The sequence below is a fragment of the Pristiophorus japonicus genome, chromosome 11 (genome assembly GCF_044704955.1).
Source record: "Pristiophorus japonicus isolate sPriJap1 chromosome 11, sPriJap1.hap1, whole genome shotgun sequence".
NCBI lineage: Eukaryota > Metazoa > Chordata > Chondrichthyes > Pristiophoridae > Pristiophorus > Pristiophorus japonicus.
Window position 1 is genome coordinate 112,132,292 of NC_091987.1, and position 19,001 is coordinate 112,151,292.

A 19,001-nucleotide genomic window follows, 5' to 3' on the forward strand; every position below is an offset into this window, starting at 1 on the left:
TAGATACTTTCGGATTTTTTGGGGTCAGCGGCGTACTCCAGAGATACAGGTCCCACCGCAAATTTCGGCTCGTGTTTCTGGTGAAGCAAGATCATGTTTGCATGACATATCAAAAATACATTCTGCTGCAATGTAAAATAATTTAACATATTCTGTCTTCCCTACTTTCCACAGTACATCTCCTTTGCGTTAAGGTAGGCGGCATAGCTGACAGTGCCATTGTGGGAAAAAATCTGTTTCTTTAAAGTGGCATACCTGTCACCACCACTATCGTACACAAAATGACATTCATCCGGAGACTAATGAGAGTGAATCTGCTGAAAATAGAATGGATCTAAAATTCCCTATGAGTTTTTAGGCCGTTGACCTGTTGTGCTGCCTTCCGTTGAAGTTAGCAGTGGACAAGTGAGAGAACCTCTGCAGAAATTCACCCTAAAGTCTCAGACTGAAAAATTAAATTAGTCATATTCAGGGACTGAAAACAAATTGAACCAGTGGAATGAGTGATGAGAATGAAATTGTTACGGTCGATGACTTGATTTAATGTGTAACTGGACAATCACAGCATACTGTGAGAAAAACCTGACCAGGGACAACACAAACATTTATATAAATAGTATATGTAATGTTTTTATAGTGCAGATCAATTCAATGCATTTACTGTTGAGTTGGAAAGCAACAGCCGAGAATGGTCAGTGAAAAATGTATTTCCCTCACCATCCAGGGTAGCACTTACATCCCTTCAGGAATTTCTGAATTAACATTTAGCAGTATCTTTTCAAGTAAAATAGAATGTCAATCAATTTGTTAGCTGATGTAATCGACATGTTTTTATTTTGGTTTGTTTTCCAAGCTGTCAAGAAATCAGCCACAGAACTCCCACCTCATTTTGACAGACATGGTTTCTGAGCTGCGTGATTCCGGTGGTCATGCAGTGAAATTTAAAAAATATGGGGAAAAAGGCTCACGTGCCTGTCAACTACCTCATAATGATTTCAATTTGGTCGCCCGCCACTGCAGGTCAGGTCGGCTCCATGATGACAGACATGCATGTGAGCGAGATGACAGCGGGTTGGGAAAATAACAACTTTCCTACCCGACCCGGCACCGCTCTCAAACTAAACCATATTTCTGAAATATTATTGATATTTGGTTGAAGTGGTCCAAGGTAAAAGAAGGCGCACCAGGGATATCAGCAGGCACATGATCATACCTGCAGCATTGGCAAACCCACCCAGTACTGATTGAGGACAACTGCCTCAGCTTGCTGAAGTTCAGCAAGCAGCCATTTGCAAAGCTTTGCTGTTGTCAGTAAGGACACCTGCAACCATCTGCAAAAGATGTGTGTGTACAGGTAATGCATACAATTAAGCGAATTTTAAATGTAATTTTAAAGGGGTGGATTTACAATCTTATGCAAGTTCAGCAGAAGAGCTGCGGAATCCCTGACAAACAGTATAAGTGGTGCTTACAATGCGTTTCTTGGATTTCTGCAGCTCTTCTGTTGAAGTTAACAATGGATAAGTAAGAGAACCTGTGCAGAAATTCACCCTAAAGTGTCAGGGGCCGAAATTTCCCCCTCCTTAAGCTCCATTACCGCCTCTAAGACCTTACCGACTGGGGACAGACGGATGAGCCGACCCATCAGAAATTGCCCCAGGGGGTCGGGAGCAGTGGGAACGGGTTTCTGTCTGTCATGCACATGCTGACCCCCTTCTGACTGGCAGCAACCCCCTTTCCGACCCCACAGGAAGTTGCCCCGTGGGAGCGGAGCGGCTGCCGGTCGGTGCCACTGACAGGTTTCCCCTGCGGGAAGCTGTGTGTTCCTGGGCGGCACGTCCACTCGTAAAGGGGAGGGCGCGCTGCCGGCGCCTCAATTTTATTTTAATTCTTGGGCTGACTCAGAGGTTGGTCCGACAATGGTGGACATGGGTTCGGCCGGGCTGCCAACAGACAGCCCGGCACCCCGTCTTGGGTACCGAGCCACTGGCCTGGTTGAAATCCTCCCTGGTGGCCTAACTAAACTATTTGTGGAGTTCGCAGTGGCCCTTTCCTTTTACTGAAGGGGAGGGATGTTGTGATGCGGCGCGGTGCAGCACGACACGTTAGGGCGGCCGACCCAATCCAAGGGCACTTCCGCCCCTCAACACCGTCCCGACTAGAAATACACAACAAAGAGGTGAATATTGGTGCAAGATCCGCCCCAATTGGTAAGTGCGCTTACTCTTAGTTGGGGGGCAATTTCGGCCTCTCAGACTGAAAAATTAAGGACAGCACTACTAGTGGTTGACAAGGTCACCACTGTCCTCAACTGTTTTGCCTGTAGCCCATTCCTGCCTAAAATTGCAATATCAGCTAATGTGCTGCTCACATTTTAATAACAGGTGACTGCTGAGGTAGATGTAGATCCCTTGAAACATGTGAATGTGTCAAGGCTTTCAATTGTAAGTTGTTGTTTGAATATGTGCCCCACTGAAGTGTGGATATGTGTGTGATGCAGCTAAAGAGCTTTAAGGTTTTGTGGGGAATTGACGTCAGTGAATGTTCAATGTGGAACAGATGCGCAGCATGCATTCTTGAGCCATCTACGTGGTATATAATACTACTGGGAAATCTTACTTTGCCAGCTTCATTTAAGTATATTGTTTCCTTCCTCATCTGTCCACAGGTCCTGTAGGTAGTGCATAAAGTGGTAAGATTTGGCCATCAACTCCTGTCAGGCATGGTGCACTGCCGCTTTTAAAAAATTCGTTCCTGGGATGTGGGCATCGCTGGCAAGGCCAGCATTTATTGCCCATCCCTAATTGCCCTTGAGAAGGTGGTGAGCCGCCGCCTTAAACTGCTGCAGTCCATGTGGTGAAGGTTCTCTCCACAGTGCTGTTAGAGAGGGAATTCCAAGATTTTTACCCAGTGACGACGAAGGAACGGCGATATATTTCCAAGTCAGGCTGTGTGTAACTTGGAGAGGAATTTGCAGGTGGTGGTGTCCCCATGCACCTGCTACCCTGGTCCTTCTAGGTGGGAGAGGTCATGGATTTGGGAGGTGCTGTCTTGTCGGAAGGGTGTCCTGAAGAGCCACAAAGGACAAACCCTACACGCACCCATGTCAGATTTCCCCTCATGGGGGAATCTAGAACTAGGGGGCATAGTTTCAGAATAAGGGGTTGCCCATTCAGAACTGAGATGAGGAGGAATTTATTTTCTCAGAGGGTTGTAAATCTGTGGAATTCTCTGCCTCAGAGAGCTGTGGAAGCTGGGTCATTGAATATATTTGAGGTGGAGATAGACAGATTTTTGGGCGATAAGGAAGTGAAGGGTTATGGGAAGCGATCAGATCAGCCATGATCTTATTAAATAGCGGAGCAGGCTTGAGGGGCCAAATGGCTCACTCCTGCTCCTATTTCTTATGTTTTTATGTTCTTATACAGCAGCACATCCAATTTGCCAGCCATAAAACAGGTTGGGGGGATGGGTCATGGATGCACCCATCTATTGCCCCACCACACAATTTGTTTCATGCCTTGACATCGACTTTACCTTCCCTTGTTTTCTACCTGCAACTTCTCCGTCCCACTCTCCCCACTCCCGTCTCCACCACACAACCTTTGCAAACGAAGATATATTTTTTTCAACTTTTCAAATAACTGCAAGAATTGTTTCCTCCCCCCCACCTCCTGCTCATTTGGCTACTTAATCTCTCAGTGATCACATCCCTTAAAATTTTTCCAGCAGTCCACAAATGTATTAGATATCCAATTTCTCCATCATTTCGGTCCCTGCACCTGGGTCAATGTGCACAGGGATAATTTTTGAATGATTTAAACCTGATCTCAGGAACTTGATTGAGGTCAGGTCAGTGTGGTCATGGCCTGGGTCATGCTTAAAAAGCATTAGCTCTACTGACATTACAACAGCCCTTCGCACTGCGCACTGCCCCTATGAATCACATTGAAAGGTTTATGGGGAGCGGGCAGGTAAGTGGAGCTGAGTCCACGGCCAGATCAGCCATGATCTTTTTGAATGGCGGAGCAGGCTCGAGGGGCTAGATGGCCTACTTCTGTTCCAAATTCTTATGTTCTTATGTTCTTATGAAAGGCACCATGGCATTACTTGAGAGTGATGTCGTTATGACTAAAATGACATGTGGCTTTTCTGGCTCTTTAATGCAAACAATATAAGATTTGTCAAACATTTTTTTCATGAAGTTGGTCCTCTTTTAAATGTTTGAGATTACTAAATGTATAAATTTTTTTCCATATCGAATAAGTTACACAAATATTTGCCCAGTTCATGTTGGGGGTTGTGCCATGTGTTTGTGTAAAAATTCATCTTGGGTCAGTCTTCATATCAACTCATCCCTCTTGAAATACACTTTGTGCTCATCTATTCGATTGTGTTTTGTTAAAATTAAGGATGAGGTGGTCCAAACATCTTTAAATCAGGATGCTCTGCAGGATTTGTACCGATTCTTTTTATTCTTCTGCGCGCTTACTTAAAGCTCGACATATGTATCTGCTCTTAAAAGATTTTAGAAATAACGAGAGGTTTTTATTTTACACGAGTATCGTGTTTAGCACAGGAAATACAGCCCAATCCAGGCAGTATTCTCCTAATGTGGACCTGCAATGATCCTTCAAACCAGATTTAAATTGCTTAGGTAGGCAACAATAAAAATGAAATTAAAAAATAGGAAGAACATTATAAGTTATAAGCTACTTAGCTTTATTCTGAAGAGATGGATTCTTCTGACGGTTAATTATTTCTGGGAAATCCAAGTATTAGTGCTTAGCTTCTCTTCATCGGTTAGGTTGTTAGTGGGGACAGCTGTTTTTAGACACCAGTTCTAATAAAGAGTATAGCTGTGTAACCTTTCCTGTCTTTAAGTCTGCCAACACCTTGGTAGCAGTACATTGATTTAATTTAAATTTCCACGGTAACAAATCCATGCTAATCCCCCTACGGGGAATGAAATGATTCCTGCACCATTTTTTGACTGTTACCTTTTCTTCGGCGTCATTTGCGTTCCTTGTTCTGCATTACTTATTCCCACTGGATACTGATTCATTCTACAGATATCTGTTTAATTAAGTCCCCCTTTTGCTAGATCTTTGCATAGCTAAAGGGAACACCACAAAAGATTAGCTTCTCTTAACATACCACTAATCTCTACACAGTGCACAATATGTTAAAGGCAAAAGATACCAAGTAGGAATGCTGCACTCAGCTCATGTCCAATATGCTCTGAATTTATCATTTTCAAATCATTTGGCCCAAAATTAAACCCGTTGAGAATAGCATTGAAGAGATCCTCAGGGAAAGCTGGATGGAGGTTTTGGGGACATATTTATTGCATTCACTTCTGGGCTTTGCACCTTAAAAGCTTAGAAATGTTCTGCATTTGCTGCTGTATGTTCTGCACATCTGTTGCCTGTTGCTCCAAAGTCCTGCTTCTTTGTTTCCCCACACTAAATGCACCTCTCCTTTAAGGTGCTGCCTTTCACAAGTGACCGCCCTGTCCAATTTCCCGTGGATCGGCGAGCTACCCAGTGGGGTGAGTGTCTCAGACTGGATGCTCACCGATCACATTATAATAAGGACCCGGGACTAAAATCGGTCAACAATCATATGCCCTGCCCATTACCTGCCTGATTAAAGTGCAACATAAGCATCACCCCATCCCTACTTCCCTATACAGCTAGGCTTTAATATAGGTTTCAACACACACTGCAAGAGCAAACATGAACAGTCTCTTAGTTTTGAATGAATTCATGGGATCAATTTTCCCCAAAGCTTTTTTTTGGAGTACTTGAAGAGTTACGCCCATTTTTGGGGGGCCCAAGTACGGCAAAAAAAAATGTTCTAAGTTTCCCTGTTGAATTTCTTCATTTTGGCATGGCCGAACCTGTCCTTCAGTTTTGGGGGTGGAGCCTTGATCTGCGCCAAAAAGATTGGGTTGCCATGATAACCAGGGACACAATGCGAACTGAGGCTGCAAAGTGAAATGTACAGCCAACTCCCAACACATTAAAACACATTGCATCAATTTAAAAACACAATAATTACATTGCATCAATTTAAAAACACAATAATTACATTGCATCAACTTAAAAACACATTAAAATATATTGTAGCAACTTACCTCCAATTATTAAAGCCGGTCCTGCTCCCCGCCCCTTACCCTGGCCATAAGGCTTGCCGGTGCGCTTTCCCGCTCCTAACCCAGGCAGGAGGGCTTGCCGGTGCGCTCCCCTGCCCCTAGCCCTGGCCAAATGGCTTCCCAGTCCACTCCCCTGCCCCTAGCCCTGGCCGAGTGGCCTCCCAGTCCACTCCCCCGCCCCTAGCCCTGGCCAAATGGCTTCCCAGTCCACTCCCCCGACCCTATCCCAGGTCGAATGGCCTCCTCCCTCCTGGTCCCCACACCTAACTATGCCCGAAAGGCTTCCCCCCCACCCCCCTCTCCCTCCCCCCACCTCTCTCTCCCCCTCTGCTGCTGCTGTCCGGGCATCTGCTGCACTTACCTGCGCCGATTTCTTTAACTCTCCAGAAGGTTTTTCTGCAGAGGCCACATTCGCTGGCCTAAGCAGAACTGGAGTAACTCTTAGCTGGCCAAACTTGCCTAAATGGCCAGAATTGGTGCGTGTGGCAGGTTACGCCCCCTTTGGCTGAAAAGAAAACATACCTAAAATAATCGTAACTAACTGGTGCAAATTGATTGGGGAAGCTGCAGTTTTTTAACTTAGGTCACAAAAAGCAGCCTGCTCAAAAAAAAAACAGCGCAAATCACTGGGGAAAATTGAGCCCATAATTAGTATTATAATTAACAATTACAAACCATAAGCATTTGGTTGGATAAATAAAACATTAGCTACATGTCAGTAAATAAAAGCTGTCATGTTAATCATGAGGAGCCCTGAGGAAAATTGCTGTGTCAAATATTGCTATTGTATATTTACTAAGGAACATGTCCAAAATCTGTATTAATGGGGACCCATCCACTTATTTATCTTCCACATTATCTGCCTACCCTGTATTGCAATTTTTTCCCATACATGAAGCACTGGCATTCAATCCATCTATTAAATGAACCACCCACTTCGTTCTAAAAGGAAACTATATTTTTTTAACACTATACAAAAATGCGAACACTTTCAATGTTCTTAGAAAGGTGACTGTCAGGTTGAGTGGAGCGCTCCAAACGTAAAACATAAGAACAAACCATATGTCGCAGGCTTACCATGTGACTCAAAATGGGTACCAGCGTCAAGTGGTGACTCAGGCTGCTGTGATTGGAAGAGCTTGCCGTTATACTGCAGCTTTTGATATCTCTCGATGTTCTGGAGCACTTCACTTAAAATGAATTTTTTTTGCGGTGTAGTTCCTATTTGACTGAGCTAAGCTTCTAACCCCATACCCTCTCCATCACAGAGACTGCCTACTTCCACCTCTGTAACATTGCCCGTCTCCACCCCGGCCTCAGCTTATCTACTGCTGAAACCCTCCTCACCGACTTCCTTCATCCCACCATTGGCGGCCATGCCTTCAGCCATCTAGGTCCTAAGCTCTGGAATTACCTCCCTAAACCTTTCCATCTCTCCACCTCTCTCTCCTCCTTTGAGATGCTCCTTAAAACTTACCTCTTTGACCAAGCTTGCAATCATCCCTCCTAATATCTCTTTCTCTGGCTTGGTATCAATTTTTGTCTTATTACATACCTATGAAGCACCTTTTCAGGTATTCCTATATTGAAGGAGTTATATAAATTCTTGATACTTTTGTGACAACGTGCCATTTTCATTGCTATGTAGGTAACTGCAGTAGCTATTTTGTGCACAGCAAGGTCCCACAAAGTGAAATGAGAGAGGAATGTTGGCCAGGATGCTGGGTGAACTTGCTCTAATTCAAATATTGCTATGGGATCTTTAAAATCTATCTGTGCAAGCAGACGAGGCCAGTGTTTGATGTCGTACCTATAGGACACAATCTACAACAGTGCAGCACCCTCTCACTATTGCACTGGAGTGTCAGCCTGGATTACTTGTTCAAGACCTGATGTTCAGGAAAATCATCTACCTGATATACATATAACTAGGTTTTACTGCACATAAGCTTATTCAATGATACCATTAGCCAGTGTAACATTTGATTGTACTTTAATATCTAATCGAGGATATCATGATCTGAATTATGTTATAGCTTGCAAGAATAGCTGCAGACATCATTGAAGCTAACAATCCAATAAGCTAAATGAAAATGAGTGCCACCTCATTTATACCAACCTGAGAACGACTTCCTGCAACATTTAAATAAGCATTACATAAGGGGGTTTAGAGAAATTGCATGCATTTCGTAAGATTTGCTTCATTTCAGTGATTTACAATCACACATCAACATATGTATGTACTGACCCAGGGAGATGGCAATAGGCTATTGGGTTAGATGATTGCCTCAACGCTATATTGCACTGCATGCACATATGCAGATCTTGCTACATAGAAGGAAAAAAAAAACAGTTACATTTTGATTTAAAAGGAAGAGAACAGTATTTGCTTTTCACTGACTGCCTCATCATTTTCACAATTTAGGTGTGGAATCAGGTGTGCTGCAGAATGGCTTGAAGTTTCACCTTCCCCTAGTGTGATCATGTCACAGGATCATTCCTGATGTCACTTGTAACTGACACAAAATACGCTTTGTACTTGCACCGGTGTCACTGTGCGAAAATTGAAGATTCACTGAACAAAAATTAAATCTGAGCCATCGCCTCCAGATGTTTGCTGGTGTAAGTATTCTTGCAAAATTCTTGATAACCTCCTTCCATGTGCCGTTATGAGTGGAGGATTTGGTATAGGCAGATGAAAACGGTCGGGGTAAATCCTGTGCACACATTGGAAGGAGTTAGAGGAGCTCGCTGAGCTCCTCGCTCCTGTGTGTTTTATTGCACGAAAGCTGCTTTCATTGGTAAAAAGATACAGTGAAAGATTACTGAGATTAAGTCAGAGTGTCACTTTTACAGAGTTATTAGAAAATGAAACACATTTGTACAGTCAAACTCTAAGCAACTTCCATTTGTTGGGCCTTACAGAGAAAATGTGGATTGGTTGTGTTAAAGAGGCTTTAGTCGGTGCGCTTGCAAACTAAAGATAAGGTGGCATTACTTAGTACGACTCCAGTCATAGCCAACTGGTTTAAAAATTGATAGAAACTGTTGTTCACGTAGCAGAAAATTGAATCTGCAGATAACCAAAATGTTATTTATTACTCAAGGGAGCTGGTTTTGCTGCATCCTTGCATCATAGCATGAACTCAATGCCAGCTTGAACTGTATTCAATTTCCCTGGAGGTACAGCCATTGCTTTCACACTGTAATGTTACTTATTTGTATAATGCTTCCTGTTCCGTATCAATGTGAACATCTGTGCTATACAGCCTCCCAATTTGCTGGATATCCGCTGGATACATGCTTGTGTTTTGCATGGTTCTAACGTCACACAGCAGAAATGCTTAATCATTGTGCTGGTTAACTTATCATCCACTGATATGTGATAATCAATAAACTGATGTGGGATAAATAATAAACTGATATGGGGTAATCAATAAACTGATATGGGGTAATCAATACACTGATATGGGGTAATCAATACACTGATATAGGGTAATCAAATTGTTATGGATAATGCTAACATCCAAATCAGAGTTAGTCTTATAAACCAAGACTTACTGCAAAAATCGATGGCTTCTTTTGACAACATCTCATTTGTCTCTTTTCCACAGCTTCAGCTCAAATAGAATTTATCCACTTCTCAGTTCTTAAGATACAGAAATCTGGCTGGCATTTCTATGGAGATGATCCAGCCTCCTTATCTGGATTTGAATTTCCTCATAAAGGTAATCAGACCAGAAGCCAACAGATTTAGAAAATATATAAAACATTTTTTAGTTCTAGTATCAGTCCAAGAAAAACAAATATTACTGGAAGTATAAGTGAGTTTTTAACTTGGATATTGTATCTGACAGATGTTCTAATAATCATGGGACTTTGTGACCTGAATCAAATTAACTCCAGACAAAGGCTTACACAGGTAAATCAATTGAATCATCACAATCTGACATCTCATTCAATTAGAATATAATTTCATCTGCTCACACTGTAGAGACTAGTGCACTTGATACAATGGATATGCAATGGGTGTATTTTTTAATTCATAGACACACGCTAACGCTTCTTTTTCAATCATGTGCAGGCTCTCTCAGCCTTAGACAGACTCCTGGATGCATAAGCAACCGGTTGCAGTTTCCCGAAATCATTTGCTTGTTGCAATACACACCTGACACCATATGACGACGTATTACATGCTATTACCAAACGCTTACATGGATCATACAACACAAGCAATTTGTTTGAACATAACAATTTTCTCGCTTTTACAAAGGCATTTTCTTGGCTTTTACCCCAAACCCATTCGCCCCCTTTTCAGAGTAAGACATGTAGTGGTTCTAGCAGTGTGCTGAGACCTGGTAAGAAGTTACCAAAGTAGTTCAAGAGTCTCAGAAATGACCGCAGCTCCATCACGTTCTGTGGCCTCAGTGCGTTCTCGATTGCCTCCGCCTTCGCGTGGTGGGCCTGATGCCGTCCGCCGCAATCCTCCTTCCCAAGAACTCCACTTCAGGCACCAGGAAAACGCACTTCAAGTATTTTAACCTGAGCCCCACGTGGTTGAGTCGACTAAGAACCTCCTCCAGGTTCTGCAGGTGCTCGACTGTGTTCCGACCTGTGACCAAGATGTCGTCCTGGAAGACCACGGTGTGCGGGACCGACTTCAGTAAACTTTCCATGTTTCTCTGGAATATCGCCGCCGCTGATCGGATTCCAAACAGGCATCTGTTATAAACACAAAGATCCTTGTGCATGTTGATGCAGATGATTCCTCCAGTTCCTGCATCATGTAGGCTGAAGTCAAATCCAGCTTCGTGAATATCTTACCTTCCGCCAGCGTTGCAAAGAGGTCATCGGCCTTTGGTACTGGGTATTGGTCCTGCAGGGAGAAACGATTGATAGTTACTTTGTAATCGCCACAGATTCTGATGGTGCCGTCTCCCTTGAGGACTGGGACAATAGGACTGGCCCAGTCGCTGAACTCGATCGGTGAAATGATGTCCCCCTCTTTGCAGCCAGTCTAACTCAATCTCTACCCTTTCATCATGTACAGTACTGCTCTCGCCTTGTGGTGGATGGGTCGCGCCCCCGGAATTAGGTGGATCTGCACTTTTGCTCCTTGGAATTTCTCGATGCCTGGTTTGAACAGCGAAGGAAATTTGTTTAAGACCTGGGCACACGAAGTCTCGTCAGTGGGCGATAGCGCTCGGACGTCGTCCCAGTTCCAGCGTATCTTTCCCAGCCAGCTCCTGCCGAGCAGCGTGGGACCATCGCCCGGTACCACTCAGAATGGTAGCTTGTGCACCGCTCCATCATAGGAGACCTTTACGGTAGCACTGCCGATTAGAGGAATCAGTTATTTTGTGTAAGTTCTTAGTTTCGTGCGAACTGGAGTTAAGACTGGCCTTGAGGCCTTGTTGCACCACAAACTTTCGAAAGTCTTTTTGCTCATGATGGACTGGCTTGCGCCCGTGTCCAGCCCCATTGACACCGAGAGTCCATTTAGTTCAACATTCAGCATTATCGGGGGACAATTCGTGGTGAATGTGTGCACCCCATAAACCTCTGCCTCCTCTATCTGAGGCTCTGATTCGTCGTGATCTTCCATGGATCTGTCCTCCTCTGCAACATGGTGGTTTGCAGGTTTAACAGGCTTAGCAGCTCACCTGCACACTTGTTGGATGTCTCCCATTGTTCCACAGCCCTTGCAAATGTACTCTTTGAATAGACATGAATGGAAACGATGATTACCCCGCAGCACCAACAAGGTGTTAATGGCCTTGCATTCATCACCCTTGACCCTTGATGGTGGACTCTGAGTCATCTGCGGCCGTGCAGCTGCAGGTATGTGTGACCTGTCCTGTACGTTATGATTCGAAAACAACATCGCTTTGTTCACAGTACTTGTAGCAGCACTTGTGTGCTGAGAGATTTGCTTTATATTGTCACTGGTGGCAGTGAACGCCTGCGCTATCGCTATGGCCTTACTCAAGGTTGGGGTCTTTACAGTCAAACGTTTGCGAAGTATGGTTTCGTGGCCAATGCCAAGTACGAAAAAGTCTCTGAGCATATGCTCCAAATGTCCTTAAAATTCGCAATGTCCTGCAAGGCGTCTTAGCTCGGCGACATAACTCGCCAATTCCTGGCTTTCAGTCTTTTTTAGGTGTGGAACTGATACCTCGCCATCAGAACGCTTTCCTTCGGGTTCAAATGCTCTCCAACCAGTGTGTACAAATCGTCGTATGATTTCTCCATGGGTTTCGCTGGAGTGAGCATGAGGCTATACGTTGGTGCCCCACAGATGGTGAGGGGGATCGCCCTTCGTTTGGCAGCGCTCTCTTCCCATCTAGCTCGCTGGCCATGAAGTATTGGTCAAGTCACTCCACAAAAGTTTCCCAATCATATCCCTCTGAAAATTTCTCCAGGATGCCCACTGTTCTCTGCATCTTTGGGTTCGCTATCTGTATCTCATCGTCAGTTGTTGTATATGGAGATAGAGTCAGACTGAACACTGTGAGCTCAAAGTAAAGTGTGACCTTAGTCTTTTATTGCAGGTTTCCAGAGTGCCTCTCCAACCTGTGAAGCCTCCTTAAATACCTGTGCTTCCAAGGGATTATGGGATCCCTTGGGACTCCAGGGGATGAGCCCTCTGGTGGCTGTACATACAAGTCCACATAGATAACAGATATATACCACAAAAAGTAACGGATCCAGCACTGAGTCCTGCGAACCCCATTGGAAACAGCCTTCCAGTCACAAAAACACCTATCAACAATTACCCTTTGCTTCCTGCCTCTGAGCCAATTTTGGATCCAACTTGCCACTTTGCGCTGGATCTCATGGGCGTTTACTTTCGTGACCAGTCTGCCATGTGGGACATTATCAAAAGCTTTGCTAAAATACATATACACTACATCATACGCACTGCCCTCATCGATCCTCTTGGCTACCTCCTCGAAAAATTCAATCAAATTAGTCAGACACGACCTTCCCTTAACAAATCCATGCTGAATGTCCTTGATTAATCCATGTCTTTTGAAATTAAGATTTATCCTGTCCCTCAGGATTTTTTCCAATAATTTTCCCACCACTGAGGTTCGGCTGACTGGCCTGTAATTACTCGGTATATCTCTTTCTCCCTTTTTAAACAAAGGTACGACATTCGTCGTCCTCTAGTCCTCTGACACCATACCTGTAGCCAGAGAGGACTGGAAAATGATGGTCAGAGCCTCTGTCATTTCCTCTTTTGCTTCTCTTAACAGCCCGGGATACATTTCATCCGGGCCTGGGGATTTACCCACTTTCAAAGCTGCTAAGCCCCTTAATGCTTCCTCTCTCATTATGTTTATCTCATCTAATATTTCACACTCCTCCTCCCTCATTGCAAAGTCTGCATCGCCACTCTCTTTTGTGAAAACAGATACAAAGTATTCATTAATAATCATACCCACATCTTCTGCCTTCACACACACATTTCTTTTGTGGTCTCAATAGTTAGTTATCCTCTTGCTCTTTAGTTATCCTCTTGCTCTTAAATATATTTATAAAACATCTTTGGGTTTTCCCTGATTTTACTTGCCAACATTCTTTCATGCACTCTTTGTTTTCCTGATATTTTTTTAATTGCACCTCTGCACTTCTTATACTGCTCTAGAGTTTTTGCAGTGTTGAGTTCTCGGAATCTGTCAAAAGCTTCCCTTTTTTTAAATCTTACTCTGTATGTCCCTTGACATCCAGGGGGCTCTAGATTTGTTAGCCCAGCCCTTTTCTTTAAGGGAACATACTTGCTCTGTACCCTTAGGATCTCCTCCTTGAATGCCTCCCATGGCTATGACACTGATTTACCATCACGTAATTGTTTCCAGTCCACCTTGGCCAAATCCCATCTCAGCTCAGCAAAATTGGCTTCACCCTAATTAAGAACTTGTTTTCCTGGTCCACCTTTGCACTTTTCCATAAGTACCCTAAATCTTACTGAATTATGATCACTATCACCAACATGCTCTCCCACTGACACCCCTTCCACCTGCCCTTCTTCATTCCCCAAAACCAAGTCCAGAACCGACCCCTCCCTTGTTGGGCTTGTTACATACTGGCTAAAGAAGTGCTCCTGAATGCATTTAAGGAATTCCACAGCCTCTGTACTATTTACACTGCTTTTTTCCCAGTTAATATTAGGGCAGTTGAAATCCCCCACTATTACAGCTCTCTAGTTTTTACACTTTGCAGCAATTTGCCCACATATTTGTTCTTCTATCTCCCTTTGACTGTTTGGGAGTTTATAGTACACTCCCAGTAGTGTGATTGCCCCTTTTTTGTTCTTCAGTTCAACCCATATGGCCTCGTTTAATGACCCATCATTCCTTCTCACAGCTGCAATTGTTCCTTTAATTAATACAGCGACCTCCCCCCCCTCTCCTTTTTTACCCCCCTCTCTATCCCGTCTGAAAACCCTGAAACCAGGAATGTTACCGTGTTGGACTTGAGGCTGCAGCACAGTGAAGGCGAGTTAATCTGGGGATAGCATACACAATGGTTCTTGGGAATTTTGGTCCTGTTGTTTGGTTATGTTGTTTCAGTCTTACAGTTCATTTGTGCTCTTTGCTGGTGCATGGCAGGCTGAAAGTGAGTGCTTTATGGCAATTGTCGGCCTCCGCGAGCAGGCCGGGCCATGGAGTCCATGGTGCACTGTACATACAGCCTATAAACCATGTGTACCAGAAGACATGGATACAGCAATATTAAGATTGATAATATCGGCAGCCTTTGACACAGTTGACCACTCCATCTTCCTCCAACGCCTCTCCACCATCATCGAGCTAGATGGGACTGCACTCGCCTGGTTCCATTCTTATCTATCCAATCGTAGCCAGAAAATGTCCTGCAATGACTTCTCTTCCCAATCCTGCATCGTCACCTCTGGTGTCTCCCAAGGATCTATCCTTGGCCCCTTCTATTTCTCATCTATATGCTGCCCCTTGGCGATATCATCCCAAAAACACAGTCAGTTTCCACATATACGCTGAAGACACCCAGCTCTATGTTTCCACCACTTCTCTTGACCCCTGCTTGGTATCTAAATTGTCAGACTGCTTGTCCGACATTCAGTATTGGATGAGCAGAAATTTTCTCCAATTAAATATTGGGAAGACCGAAGCAATTATATTTGGTCCCCGCCACAAACTGTGTTCCTTAAGCACTGACTCCATCCCTCTCCCTAGCATCAATCTGAGGGTGAGCAAGACTTTGCAACCTAAGTGTCATATTTGACCCTGAAATGAGTTTCCAGTGACAAATCCACGGCATAACTAAAACTGCCTTTTTCCATCTCCGTAACATTGCCTGCCTCCGACTTGCCTCAGCTCTTCTGCTGCTGAAACCATTATTCATGCCTTTGTTACCTTTAGACTTGACTACTCCAACTCACTCCTGACTGACCCCCCACATTCTACACTACATAAACTTGAGGTCGTTCAAAACTCAGCAGCCCGTGTCCTAACTCGCACCAAGTCACAATCACCCATCACCCCTGTGCTCTCTGATCTACATTTGCTCCCGGTTAAGCAACACCTCGATTTCAAAATTCTCATCCTTGTTTACAAATCACTCCATGGCCTCGCCCCTCACTATCTCTGTAATCTTTTTCAGCCTCACAACCCCACAAGATGTCTGCGCTCCTCAAATTCTGCCCTCTTGAACATCCCTCATTATAACTGCTCAACCATCGGTGGCCGTGCCTTCAGCTTTTAGGCCTTAAGTTCTGGAACTCCCTCCCTAAACCTCTCTGCCTCTCCAACTGTCTTTCCTCTTTTAAGAAGCTCCTTAAAACCTATCTCTTTAACCAAGCCTTTCGTCATCTGCCTTAATTTTTTCTTTTGTGGCTTGGTGTCAAATTTATCTGTTTTGCCTTGTTAACACTGCTGTGAAGTGCCTTGAGACATTTTATTACGTTAAAGGCGCTATATAAATAAAATTTATTATTAATTAGATCTAAATCACAGATTCAGAATTTTTTGAAAGTTTTTACATCGAAATAGTTTTGCAAAGGCTTAGAATCAATGTTCTGTATAAGTCTGCCAGTCCCACGCAGCCCGGTACCCGCTCCATCAATGTAAAATTTGCGCATGTACAAAACTGTGAAAGGGTCACGTACCCAAAAACAAATCAGAGGGAATATTGGTTACAGTACTGACCACTAATGCTCACTCTGGGGATTGTTGTATTGGCTATTGACAGCTGTCTTGAGACAGCTAATTATTGCTTGCTACATAAGAACATATGAATTAGGACCATATGGCCACTCGAGCCTGCTCCGCCATTCAACAAGATCATGGCTGATCTTCGCTCTCAACTCCGCTTTCCCGCCCTATTCCCATATCCCTAGAGTCCCAAAATTTATCAATCTCAGCCTTGAATATACTCAACAACTGAGCACCACAAGGGTAGAGAATTTCAAAGATTCACAAACCACTGCGTGGACATTTTTCCTCATCACAGCCCTAAATAGGTGAACTATTATCGTAAAAGTAGCCCAGTGCACAATATTGTGACTTGGAGAGTTGAACATCCAGTAGTGATCTGGATCACACAATCATCAATTCGGGAATTTGGTGCTATTTGCACCACTTGAATAGGGATCACAAGATAAATAAAAGCATAAATGAAGGAGGATATTCTGTCCAATTTAGCTCCTCCATCAAAGAAAATTGCCCCCTACCCAAAACACGGTGCATTTGACCGCATTTGACCGTTACCGCCAATTTGGATGTGGTGTTAATAAGATAGAAATTGTCCTTTTTCGGGCCCGAAATGGAGCAGAACATTAATTCCCGGTGATAATGGCTGGTTTCAGTGGTGTGCCTGCGGAGTGGTGTTTGCACCGCAAAATTACCCTCCTTCCATTTCATGAAAACCATCATGATAACGATGCAGCTGCTCCCTTGCCTTCTTGAAAGGCAGGTTTTGCAGCTGAATCTTGAGTTCGTCTTGACCTTTCTTTGCACAGGATAGCCGCTGCCCTGGAAGCTCAGAATGTTCTCCTGCACTCTGGGCAACAGGGCATGGAGCATTTGACTGCCTTTGTCTCTGATGGCTCCTAGAGTGTGGCTGCTGTCATGCAGTCTCAGCTGGAGGGTACGTGACATCTGACTGCTCACCCCGCCGACCTGTGCTCCAGCAGCTTGGTGGGGGAGGTGGGGTGCTGCCCCGGGGCAGTAGCGCTGGTTCCTCAGACCAGGATACTGATGTTGCCTCTCTGGTTCACATCAGCCCTGAGCCGAGAGCTGCCAGTGCGCAATTGCTGCCAACCTTGGCTTCGCCTCAGCCACTTCCGACTGAAGGCGCAGAGGAGGTAGCGGCCTAGTCTTCAGTCAGCCCTTCCAGGGCCACAGCTGGTCGAGGGCATCCGAGAAGGACATCTGCAGCTTCCTCTACACACACACAGCCACCTTCCTAAAGCCTTGAGGCAGCCACAGGGGAGACACTGCGGTGTACTGCAAGGATAGGTCTGCATGAGAGTGGTAATAAGGAATCGGACAAGGGTGATAATGGATGATCTGAGTGTTTTTGAGACCCATTGTTTGGGTTGTAATAAATCTTTATTTAGTATTTAGAATTTGTGATCAAGTCTGTCATTTCAGAGTGTGGGAATGGTTTCGGAGAGGGCTGACAAGTTGGCCCATGGAAATGACCAAATGCAGGCTTAAGTAGGCATTTACTTATGTGAAGCGGGCAGCTATGAGACGACATTGTGCTGCCGTTGTAGGGTTCGGATGGGGACGGCACCTCCTGCGTGGCTGCCAACCCGCTTCCTGAGCCTCCTCCTCCTGAGCCTCCTCCTCCTGCTCCTCCTGCTCCTGAGCCTCCTCCTCCTGCTCCTCCTCCTCCCCATGCATTGTCCTCCAGGGGCTGTGCCCACTTGATGGCGAAGTTGTGGAGCATGCAGCACACCACCACAAATCTGGAGACCCGCTCAGGCGAGTACTGCAGCACACCCCCTGAGTGGTCGAGGCAATAGAACCTCTGCTTCAGAATGCCTGTAGTGTGTTTGATTATGACCCTGGTGGCCATCAGACTCTCATTGTAGGCCACCTGCCCATCAGTTCTCGGATTGCGCAGAGGAGTCATGAGCCAAGTGCTCCATGCGTAGCACTTGTCACCCAACAGCCAGCTGCTTGGAATTGCCCTGCAGGCGGTGAGGATGGCGTCGGGCCGATGTCACCGCCAGCTACGTGCGTCGCGAAGTCGGAGGACATCCGCTGCTGGGGCGTCCCTTAAAGCGGAGGCCGTTTGCGCCGTGGTCTGTCAAAATTTTCTGTCGGCCGTTTCATCTGTCGGCCCGACAATAGCGGCCCTCGCTTCGACCGGGCTTTCATCCTGCAGCCCGGCACTCCATTCTGGGTGCCAGACCCGATCGAGGGCGTCCGTGGTTGCCCAGTGGTGGTCGCCAAAGGGACTGCAGAGCGCGCAGAGGCCCTTCCCTTTAATTGAAGGGGAGAAGCGTTCTGCTGCGTCAGCGCTACGCGTAGTAAAGGTGTAGCGCTGACATTGCCGGCAGAGCGCTGGGCTCCGGAGCGTGCCACTGAACTCAGCGCCGTTCTACCGCCCCGGAACCACCCCTCCATGGATACAGAATGTCTCCGATAGCACTCCGCTTCCGTTGAGGGGTGGAAGAACCGAATTCCGTGCCGGGGTTGGAACTTCCGTGCCGGGCAATAAATATCCCGGCCCCGGAAGCTTACCACCTCCAAACAGGACCCGGGGCAATTTCGCCCCCTAAGTTTCTAGCCTAGGTCTACTGGGATTCCATAATGATTTTCTTATCTCAGTTAGGTTTCGATGTGAATTT

The 19,001-nt window shown here is 45.2% G+C and overlaps 1 protein-coding gene across 3 annotated transcripts in view; it reads left to right on the plus strand.

Moving 5' to 3' along the window:
• The first annotated feature begins 8,660 nt into the window (after positions 1–8,660).
• The window catches only part of LOC139275829 (FERM and PDZ domain-containing protein 4-like), a 658,647-nt gene continuing 648,306 nt past the window's right edge, over positions 8,661–19,001 (plus strand). For all 3 annotated transcript variants that reach the window (XM_070893037.1, XM_070893039.1, XM_070893040.1), the window contains exon 1: positions 8,661–8,779. The gene's annotated coding sequence lies outside the window, so the exon portion shown is untranslated. The remainder of the gene's footprint in view (positions 8,780–19,001) is intronic.